The sequence below is a fragment of the Diceros bicornis genome, chromosome 22 (assembly GCF_020826845.1).
Source record: "Diceros bicornis minor isolate mBicDic1 chromosome 22, mDicBic1.mat.cur, whole genome shotgun sequence".
Taxonomy (NCBI): Eukaryota; Metazoa; Chordata; class Mammalia; order Perissodactyla; family Rhinocerotidae; genus Diceros; species Diceros bicornis.
This window is the reverse complement of record NC_080761.1, coordinates 3,043,992-3,056,111: the sequence shown is the minus strand read 5'-3', so window position 1 is coordinate 3,056,111 and position 12,120 is coordinate 3,043,992.

The following is a 12,120-nucleotide window of genomic DNA, read 5'->3' as shown; positions in this document are numbered from 1 at the left end:
TTTAATTATAGCCATCTACTGAAGATGAAGTAGTATTTCATTGTGGTTTTCATTTGCATTTCCCTAATAACTAATAATGTTAAGCATCCTTTCATGTGCTTGTTGGCCGTTTGTAGATCTCCTTTGGAGAAATGTCTATGCAAGTCCTTTGCTCATTTCATTCTAATTGGGTTGTCTTTTTGTTGTTGAGTTGTAAAAGTTATATATATATTCTGGATATTAGGCACTTATCAGATATATGATTTGCAAATATTTTCTCCCAATCTATAGGTAGTGTTTTAACTTTATCGATAATGTTCTTTGATGTACAAAAGTTTTTAATTTTGGTAAAGTCAAATTTATTTTTCTATTTGTTGCTTGTGCTTTTGGGGTCATATCTAAGAACTCATTGCTACATCCAAGATTAGGAAGATTTTATTCCTTGGTTTTCTTCTAAGAATTTTATAGTTTTAGGTCTTATGTTTAGGTCTTTGATACATTTTGAGTTAGTTTTTATATATGGTGTAAGATAGAAGTCCAACTTCATTCTTTTACTTGTGGCTATCTGGTTGTCTCAGCACTATTTAAGAGACTATTATTTCCCTATTGAATGGTCTTGGCACCTTTGCTAAAAATCATCACCGTAGATGTATGGGTTTATTTCTGGACTCTCAATTCTATTCCATTGATCTATATGTCTATGCTTATGCCAGTAACACACTGTTTTGATTATTTATAACTTTGTAGTAAATTTTGAAATCAGGAAGTGTGAGTCCTCTTTTTCAATACTGGTTTGGCTGTTTGGGGCCCCTTGAAATTCCATATGAATCTGAGGATTGGCTTTTCCATTTCTGCTAAAACACTATTTGAATTTTGACAGGAATTGCATTGAAATTACAGATCAGTTTTGCCATTGTAACAATATTAAGTCTTCTATCCGTGAACATCGGATGTCTTTCTATTTATTTGGGTCTTCTTTCATTTCTTTCAGCAGTGTTTTGTAGTTTTCAGTGTATAATACTTTCACCTTCTTGGTTACATTTGATCTGAGGTATTTTTCTATTTTTGATGGGATCATAAATGGAATTGTTGCCTTAATTTCCTTTTTGGATTGTTCATTGCACCTGTCTAGAAACACAACTGGTTTTTGTGTGTTGATCCTGTACCCTGCAATTTTGCTGAATTTGTTTACTTTTATTCTTTTGGATTTTCTACATATAAGATCAAATTTTCCTATAGAGATCTTCCTTTCCAATTTAGATGCATTTGATTTTTTTTCTTGCCTAGTTGTACAGGCTAGAACTTCCAGTACAAGGGTGAGTGAAAGTGGTGAAAGTGGACATCCTTGTCCTCCCAGTCTTAGGGGAAAACTTTCAGTCTTTCACCACTGAATAAGATTTTGGCTGTGGATTGTTTTTTTTTTATTATTATTAATAAATGTCCTTTATTATGTTGAAGAATTTTTCTTCTATTACTAATTTATGAGCACTTTTATCTTGAAAAGGTGGTGGATTTTTAAAAATACTTTTTCTGCATTATTTGCGATGGTCATGTTTTTTTCCTTCATTCTATTGGTGTCATGTAACACTTTGATTTTCTAATGTTGAACCACTCTTGTTTTCCTGCGATAAATTCCATGTAATCATAGTGTATAATTCTTTTAATATGCTGTTGGATTTGGTTTGCTAGTATTTCATTAAGGATTTTTGCATCTATATTCATAAGGGATATTGGTCTGTACTTTTCTTGTGATGTTGTTTTCAGGTTTTCATATCAGAGTAATGCTGTCCTCATAGAATGACTTAGGGACTGTTCCCTCCTCTGCAATCTTTTGGAAAAACTCTGGAAGGGTATGTGTTAATTCTTCTTTAGATATTTAGTGGAAGTCCTCAGGGAAGCTATCTTGTCCTGGATTTTTGCTATTGTTATTGGGAGGTTTTGTTTACTGATTCAATCACTTTACTTGTAATGGGTCTATTCATATTTTCTATTCTTGAGTCAATTTTGCTGAATTGTGTGTTTCTAGGAATTTGCTTGTTTCAGCTCGGTTATCTAAGTTGTTGGCAGAAAATTGTTTATAGTAGTCTCACATAATTCTTTTTATTTCTGTAAGGTTGGTAGAATGTTCCCACTTTCATTTCTGATTTTAGACATTTCCTTCTTCTCTCTTTTTTCTTAATCTGGTTAAAGCTTTGTCAATTTTGTCGATCTTTTCAAAGGAATATTAACCATTGATGCCACCAGGATGCCACCTGTTCATCTTTTCAAAGACCAAGTTTTTGTTTCCTTGATTCTCTGTATTGTTTTTCCATGCTCTATTTTGTTTATCTCTGCTTTAATCTTTATTAATTTTTTCCTTCTAGTGGCTATAGGTTTAGTTTTCTCTTCTTTTTATAGATCCTTAGGGTATAAATTTAGATTGTAGATTTGAGATATTTTTTTCTTTTTTAATATGGGTTTTTATTTCTATTAATTCCTTTCTGAGCAGTGCTCTCACTGCACTCCATAATTTTGTTGTGCTGTGTTTTCATTTTCATTTGTCTCAAAGTATTTTCTGATATCCCTTGTGACTTCTTCTTCAACCCATTGGTTGTTTAAAATAGTGTTGTTTAATTTCTACATATTTGTAAAATTTCCAGTTTTCCTCATGTTATTGATTTCTGGTTTCATTCCATATTGGTCAGAAAAGGCACTTTGCATGACTTCAATCTTTTAAAATTTATTGAGACTTTTTTGATGGTCTATCCTAGCAAATGATCCATGTGCATTTGTGTATTTTGCTGTTGTTGGGTATAGTATTCTATACATACCTGTTAGATCTTATTGGTTTACAGTGTTTCTCAAGTCCTTTATTGATCTGTTTAGATGTCCTATCCATTATTTAAAGTAAGATATTGAAGTCTCCAACTGTTATTGTAGTACTGTCTATTTCTTTCTTCAATTCTGTAAATGTTTGCTTCATATATTTCAGGGCTTTTTTGTGTCTATATATATTTATAATTGTTATATCTTCTTGATAAATTGACCATTTATCAATATATATTGACCTTAGTTCATTTCTTGTAACAAGTTTTGACTTAAAGTCTATTTTGTCTTATGTTAGTGTAGCCACCCCAACTCTCTTTTGGTTACTATTTGCATGGAATATATTCTTCCATCCTTTCACTTTCAATCTATTTGTGTCTTTGGATCTAGTATGAGTCTATTATAGACAGAATATAATCAGATGATGTATTTTTATCCATTCTGCCTATCTCTGTTTTTTAATTGTTGAGTTTCATCCATTTAAATTTAAAATATTACTTGATAAGGGTAACTTACATGTCATTTTGGTACGTTTCTATATCTTATATCTTTGTTCCTTAATTACTCTAATACTGCCTTCTTTTGTGTTTGATTGATTTTTTTGTATGTATCATTTTGGTTTCTTTCTCATTTAATTTTCTGTATATTTTTTTGTTATTTTCTTAGTAGTTACCTTGGGGATTCCAATTAACATCCTAACTTTATAACAATCTAATTCAAATTGATACACCTTGGTTTCAATAGCATATAAAAACTTCACTTCCATATAGCTCTGTCTCCCCTCTATATCTTGTTGTTGTCACAAATTATATCTTTATATGTTGTGTGACCAATAACATAGGTTTGTAGTTATTATTTTATGCATTTGTGTTTTAAATCATGTGGGAAACAAAAAGAAATTATAAACAAAGAAATAGAGTAATTTCGGCTTTTATATTTACCTGTGTAGTTATCTTTATCAGAGTTCTTTATTTCTTTGTATGACTACAAGTTACTGTCTAGTGTCCATTGATTTCAGCCTGAAGGACTCACTTTAGCATTTCTTATATGGTGTCTATTAACTCCCTTAGCTTTTGTTTATCTGACAATGTCTTAATTTCTCCTTCATTTTTTTTTTTTTTTTTGGTGAGGAAGGTTAGCCCTGAGCTAACATCTGTTGCCAAGCCTCCTCTTTTTTTTTGCTGAGGAAGATTGGGCCTGGGCTAACATCCATGCCTGTCTTCCTCTACTTTATATGTGGGACACCTGCCACAGCATGGCTTGATAAGTGGTGTGTAGGGTCATGCCTGGGATCCGAACCTACAAATCCTGGGCCGCTGAAGTGGAGTGTGTGAACTTAACCTCAATGCCACCGGGCCGGCCCCTCTCCTTCATATTTTTGGGTTTTTTTTGGTCAGGAAGATTGGCCCTCAGCTAACACCCATGCCCATATTCCTCTACTTTATATGGGATGCCACCACAGCATGAGTTGACAAGTGGTACGTCGGTGCACGCCCAGGCTCCGAAACTGTGACTCTCCAGCCACTGAAGCAGACCACGCGAACTTCACTGCTATGCCACCGGGCCAGGCCCCACTCTCCTTTATTTTTGATGGATAGTTTTGCTGGATATGGAATTATTGGTTCACCTTTATTTTTTTTCCCTCAGCACTTTACATATGTCATCCTACAGCCTTCTGGCCTCCATAATCTGATGAGAAATCTGCTGTTGATCTTATTGAGGACACTTGTATGTAAAGAGTCACTTCTCTCTTGATGCTTTCAAGATTCTCTTTTTGTCTTTGGTTTCTATAATATGTCTTGGCATTGATCTCTTTGAGTTTATCTTACTTGGAATTTACTGAACTCCTTGGATGTGTAGAATCATGTCTTTCATCAAATTTGGGCAGTTTAAGCCATTATTTCTTCAAATATTCTTTCTGCTCCTTTCCCTCTCTTTCTCTTCTCTCTGGGTCTTCCATAATGCATATCTTAATATAGTTGATGGTATTCTTAGCTTCTATTAATTTTTATTCCTTCTTTTTTCTTTCTGCTCCTCAGATAGATACTTTCAACTGAACTGTCTTCAAGTTTGCTGATTCTGTCTTCTGTCTACTCAAATCCGCTGTTGAATCCCTCTAGCAAATTTTTCTTTTTAGTTATTTTACTTTTCAGCTTCTGAATTTCTATTTGGTTCCTTTTTATAATTTCTATCTCTTTATTGATGTTTTCCATTGTGTTGGACATTGTTTTCCTAGTTTCCTTCAAATATTTTTCTATAGTTTCCCTTAGGTCTGAACATATTTAAGACAGTTGATTTAAAGTTTTTGTCTACTAAGTCCAAAGTTAGGGTTTCTTAGGGATAGTTTCTGTCAATTTATTTTTTTCCCTGTGAATGAGCAATACTTTCCTACTTCTTTTTATGATTCTTTTCTGGAAAACTGGAAAATTTGAATATTATAATGTGATAACTCTGGAAATTATTTTCTCTCCCTTCGCCAGGTTTGCTATTGTTGCATGATGAGGGCTGCAGTTTTCCATTTGTTTAGTAACTTTTCCAAATTATTTTTGTAAAGACTATATTCCGTTTTGTGCATGGTCTTTGAAGTCTCTGTTCTGTTATCTCAGCAGTCAGCCAGTGACCTGGAAGACATTTTCTTAAACAACTGAATCCAAAAGGAAAAAAATGTTCTGTCAGTCTTTGTGAATTGTCTCAGAGCTGGGCTATTCCTTCAGTGCTAAACCAGAGCACCTAAAACTTTGTCTTAGCCATCAACTCCTGCCTTCACAGACTGCCCAAATTAGCCAGTGGTGCCAGCCTATGGTCTTCTCAGATCTTTTCTGAATATGTGTTTAGCCCTGGGCCATGAGTGTTATACTCCAGATTTTTGGTTTTTATGGTAGCTTTTCATAGTCTTTATTCCCCCAAGAATCTTCCTCCTTGGGCTTCTCATTCCCAGGCATTGCGTCTGTCTGCTGCTTGCTCCCTCTACTGTCTCCTGCCCCAGGTGGCTAGGATTAGTATATGTCTTTTAGATGCTTTCCAAAGATGCTGCCAGGAGAGCTGCTCCAGCCCTAGGGGAGTGAAACAAAAGTCAGCCTCTATGCTGGTCTCTTAGGGAAACTGTCAGTTCAAAATGTATGACTACACTTTTTAATGAACAAGGTCCAGTTTGCCCTCTCTTGGCACCAACAAGCTGCATCTGTATTGTAGGCCACTGTCCCCATGGCCACTGTTGAGCTGGGGAATGGGGGATGGTAGATGGATAAGCAAAAATGCCACAATGTTTCCCTTCTGAAATTTAACAGTCTTTTCATTAAGCACTCCCACAGTTGCTGTAAGTTTCTTTTTTTATTAGATTCCAGAGTTCTGAAAAGGCTAATTCTGTCAGTTTTTGCCAGCTGAATGGTTACTTCAGATGATGGACCAAATCTTGGAGCTCCCCACGTCATTATTTCTGTGATGTCACTCTTGTCTTTTTTTATTTGAGGAAGATTAGCCCTGAGCTAACATCTGTTGCTAATCTTCCTCTTTTTGCTGAGGAATACTGGCCCTGGGCTAACAGCCATGCCCATCTTCCTCCACTTTATATGGGATGCTGCCATAGCATGGCTTGATAAGTGGAGCATAGGCCCATGTCCAGGATCCGAACCTGCAAACCCTGGGCTGCCAAAGCAGAGCATGGGAACTTAACCACTATGCCACCAGGTCAGCCCCACACACTCTTGTCTTTTTATCTTGATATTCCTTTGTTTTCTTGCCTTACTGGAGAAAGTAGAACTTTCAAAATGATGTTGAATGAAACAACATTAGCAGGAATTTTCTTATTGCTGATTTTATATGAATAGCTTATTATTTCAGTTACTTTACCATTTTTAATTGGGTTGTCTTACTAAGTTTTAAGAGTTCTTTATGTATTCCTGATTAAAGATTTTTGTCTGATGGTGTTTTAACAAATATTTTCTGCGAGTCTTTGGCTTGTCTTTTAATTTTCTTAACAGTGTATTTTGAGGAACAAGCATTTTAAAATGTCAAAACTGATATCTTTTTAATCTAAATCCCATGCTTTTTCACATGGCCACCTCTTTGAAGCCAAGGTTGAGTCTCATTCTTCTGTTTATGCTGCAGACTGTGGTGAATCTCTCCCCATGATATCATGTCAGAACTTACCTATCTTTATCAAATTCCTTGAAGGATTTATTTTTCAAGTAATAGTGAATAAATTCAGACCAATTTACTCACAGATTTTAAAGAATTTTCCTCTAAGGAGGAAATAAATATCATATTGTTATTTCTGGAACCAGCATATGCTAGGGAAAGAAAATATATCCTTTGGCTTCTCCAAACCCCACCGAGTAGATAGTTGACTACCCTCTCTGTGTGCACAATGGGACTCAACTTAGCAAGAGTGTAGTGGGTTAAAGCTTTACTGTTACTACTTCTGTTATCCAAGAATATATAGTCATGGCTATTTTGCTTTTTTAGCAGAGCTCATCTGGGACAAATTATAGCCCTTTGTTTTTCTTTCTTTGACAGATTTAATACATGTTTTTCATTTATTTGGAGACAGGGAACAAAATAAATCGACTCAAAGGATTCAGAAGGAGAAATTAAATTGTTCACAGAATTTTCTTATTTTAGTTGCTACTAATTTGTTTTCACAGGTCATGAAATCTTCTCTGAGGAGAAATAAGCAAACATTAACAAGTGGAGCACAATGGGGTTTCTTTACCCAACGCCCACGCCATTCCCCAGCAGCAAGATGCATCAGTGCAGCGGCCGCTGCTGGGTGAAGCAGAAATGAGGGTTCATTTCAGTAGTGTCCTGTGTGTTTCCCTAGAGGCCTAAGTGATTTAATATGTCTTGTGGGAAATCTTACTATTTGAGAAAGAAGGATGAGTGTAGCAAGATGTTGTAAACTAAGAAAAATACAGCAAATTAAGTTAAATTCTCTTTTACCTCATTTTGTAAAATGTTGGTGCCATGGGTGGGAAATCAATTTTGGAGGACAAAGAGTAAGATAAGAGTAGGTGTTACGCTTACGTGGCTGTTTATGGGAAAGAAAATTGCAAGAGTAATGTAACTTATATTTATCAAAATGCCTTTTTAGAGAGAAAAGGGTTTTTGCTCATGCATGCATATGTCTGTGTATGATGTACTATGATGTATTAATATGTATATATTTTTTTGGAAAAACATATAGAGTAGCTTTCAAGTACACGTACATTGTGAAATGTTAAGAATGTGATCAGTCTAAACCAGAGACTAGAACTACAAGATGAGCTCAGATTTTATGTTCAAATTATTAGCTGTCAGATTCAAAATAACATTTTAAAAATAATACACTCAGAGAGAAGTGAAGTCCTTTTTCTTCTGTTTTAGCTGTCATCAAAATTTCTCTTCATTGAAATAAAATCTAGTAGTGACAATTACTTCTCTTTACCTTGCGTCCTATTCCAAATCTTTTAAATTTAACACCTCAGGGGCCGGCCCTGTGGCTTAGCGGTTAAGTGCGCGCGCTCCGCTACTGGCGGCCCAGGTTTGGATCCCGGGCGCACACTGACGCACCGCTTCTCTGGCCATGCTGAGGCCTCGCCCCACATACAGCAACTAGAAGCATGTGCAACTATGACATACAACTATCTACTGGGGCTTTGGGGAAAAAAAAGGAGGAGGATTAGCAAGAGATGTTAGCTCAGAGGCGGTCTTCCTCAGCAAAAATAGGAGGATTAGAATGGATGTTAGCTCAGGGCTGATCTTCCTCACACAAAAAAAATAAAAATAAAAAAATAATAAATTTAACACCTCAATGTGTTGTGATCAAGATGGTCCCTGGAGGGCTGACAGAAGATCTTCTACTTCTGATGCAGCATTTCACTGACAGTGCTTATTATTTTGTTAGAAAAGAGCTAGGGTGTTTAGGTGTTTAGCTGAATTTTCTTTGATTTTGTTTGCTTTTTAAATTCCTTAAAATACCCAATATTTTGCTTGTTAATTTCTAAACTAATTCTAAGCTAATTATTAAAATTTTCTGTCAAACACACTGTGGTTCAGCAACATAAATAGGGCAGCAAATAACATCCAGATGGTATCCTGTGAGGACCTCAGCTGTGGGGCAGGTGGCCTGGATTCAGAGACTGTCCCAGGCAGTCGCATGTCTCAACCTCCTCATCTATAAAAGGAGTTAGTAAGCACATGTGTGTTTTTGTTTGTTTGTTGCTTCTTTTGGTTTCAAGTATTAGAAAACCAATCTCAAACTGGCCAAAATAAATATTTTCTTGGCTCATATTACCCAAAATTTCAGAAGTAGTTTGGAGTTAGTGAAGAGATTAGTCAGGGTTCTGTCTCCATTTTTGACATTTTTTTTCTTTGCCTCCTCTATAGGTTGGCTTTTAGCTCTCAGGCTGACTTCTCACGTGTTTGTGCAATGGCTGCCGACAGCAATTGGGCCAGTGTACTACTCATACACATCAGAAGGAGACAAAATTCTATTTACCACGGTCTTTGAACAAAAGGCCCCATTGGACCAACAATGACCAATTTCTGCAGTCAAAGGAATTTTATCCTTAATCTTGGATAACTTTCCCATTTCTGAGCTATTGTGAACAATTTCAACTCACTCTGAGCCCATCTCTGAATTGCTGCAGGGAAGTGATGAGATAGTGCTGAGCCATCCCTAGGGGTGGATTACTATTACTCACACCCGAATCACGAAACTGTTATTGAAGGAGGGAGAGGTGGGTGACATGGATTTTTTAAAAAACAGCTTAATTGGGATATAATTTACATAACATAAAATTCACTCATTTAAAGCATACAATTCAATGGCTTTTAGTATATTCATAGAGTTGTGAAACTACCATAACAATCTAACACTAGAACATTTTCATCTTCCCTAAAAGAAATCTCATACCCGTTAGTAGTCAATCTTTATTTCCCTCATCCTCCTCCCCCACCCCAAACAACCACTAATCTGCTTTTTGTCTCTGAATTTGCCTGTTCTGGACATGTCATATAAATAGAATCATACAATACATGGTCTTTTGGGTCTGGCTTCTTTCACTTAGCATAATGTTTTCAAGGGTCATCCATGTACCAGTACTTCTTTCCTTTTTGTTACTGAATAATATTCCACCATATGGATATACCACATTTTATTTATCCATTCATCAATTAATGGACATTTGGGTTGTTTTCACTTTTTGGCTATCATGAACAACACTGCTATGAACATTCATATACAAGTCTTAGTGTGGACATATGTTTTCATTTATTTTGTGTATATACCCCAGGAATACTGGTTTGCTGAAGCTGCAATAACAAAATACCACAAACTGTGTTGCTTAACCAACAGAAATTTATTTTCTCACAGTTCTGGAGACAGAAAATCCAAGATCAAGTTGTTGTCAGGATAAATTTCTTCTGAGGCCTCTCTCCTTGATTTGTAGATGGCATTTCCCCCCATGTCTTCACATGGCCTTTCCTTTGTGCACATGTGTATCTATGTCCAAATTTCCTCTTCTTATAAGGACCCCAGTCATATTGGATTACGGCCCATCCTGAAGACCTCATTTTAACTTAATTACTTCTTTAAAGATCTTGTCTCCAAATATGATTACACTCTAAGGTACAAGGGGTTAGGACTTCAACATATGAATTTTAGGGGGACACAATTTAGTCAATAACACTGGGTCATTTGGTAACTCTATGTTTAACATTTTGAGGAACTGCCAAATTGTTTTCCACAGCAGCTACACCATTTTACATTCCCACTAGCAATGTACAAAGATTCCAATTTCCACACACCCTCACCAACACTTACTTTTCTTTTTTGTAAATAAAATTATAGCAATCCTAGTAGGTGTGAAGTAGCGTCTCATTGTGGTTTTGACTTGTATTTCCTTAATGACTAGAGACTTTGACCACCTTTTCAAGTGCTTAGTGGCCATTTGTATATTGTCTCTGGAGGAATATCTATTGAGGTCCTCTGCTCCTTTTTTAATTGGATTTTTCTCTTTGTATATTCTTGATACTAAACCTTTATCAGACATATGCTCTGCAAATATTTTCTTTCATTCTGTGCATTGTCTTTTCAATTTTTTGATGGTATTGTTTGTAGCATGAAATTTTAATTTTGATGAAGTTCAATTTATCTATTTTTCTTTTGATACTTGTGCTTTAGTGGTCATCTCTACAAACCCACTGCCAAGTCCGAGGTCGTTAAGATTCACCCTGTGTTTTCTCCTAAGAATTTTATAGTTTTTGTTCTTTATTTACATCTTTGATCCATTTTCAGTTAATTTTACTATATAGGGGGTCCAACTTCATTCTTTTGTACATGGATATCCAGTTGTCCAGCACCATTTTGTTGAAAAGACTATTTTCCCCCATTCGGTTGTCTTGGCATCCTTGTCAAAAATCAATTGAGCATAAATATAAGGATTTATTTCTGGACTCTCAATAATATTCCATTGATGTACATTTTTATCTTTATTCCAGTACCTCACTTTCTTGATTATAGTAGCTTTGGAGTAAGTTTTGAAATGAGAAAATGTGAGTCTTCCAACTTTATTGTTTTTCAAGATTGTTTTGGCTATTCTTGCCCCTTGCATTTCCATATGGATTTTAAGACCAGTTTGCCAATTTCTGAAAAAAGCCAACTGGGATTTTGATAGGGATTATATTGAAACTGTGGATCCATTTAGGTGGTATTGCCAACTTAACAATAACATGTCTTCCAATCTATGAACATGGGATTTCTTTCCACTGATTTAGATCTTTATAAATTTCTTTCAACAATGTTTTGTAGTTTTCATTGTACAAGTATTGTATGCCTTTTGTTAATTTATTCCTAAGTATGGAATGGATATTTTGAAAGCTGCTACAGATTCTACTAGCCTATATTAACTGTTATTGTTTCCAACATTATTATTATTATTTTCTTACTACTGGTACTATTAACACTCCTATTATTGTTATAATTTACTCATTTGGTAAGCTATTAGCCATAGATTTGTGCTTTCTGTACCAGAGGGCAATGGGGACAATTTTTGAACATTTCTCTAGTTTATTTTTGGTACCTACAGTGATTGCATAGGATGACTTAGGGGATTATTCTCTTGTTTTTAGCTTAATACTATCATATGCTGGAATAAGTTGCTTTTGCTGTCTCAAATTTTATGACATATTTTATAAGGTTTGAAGAATCTTATAATTTCTGAAACTCAAAATCCTGAAATCTTACTTTTAATGATGAATTTTTCAATGAATATTGAGATAGATGACTATTCTTCTAAACAAGGTTGGAATTATAGCTTAGAGAGAGTGACTGAGATTGCATAGAGAAACTGGGAAACC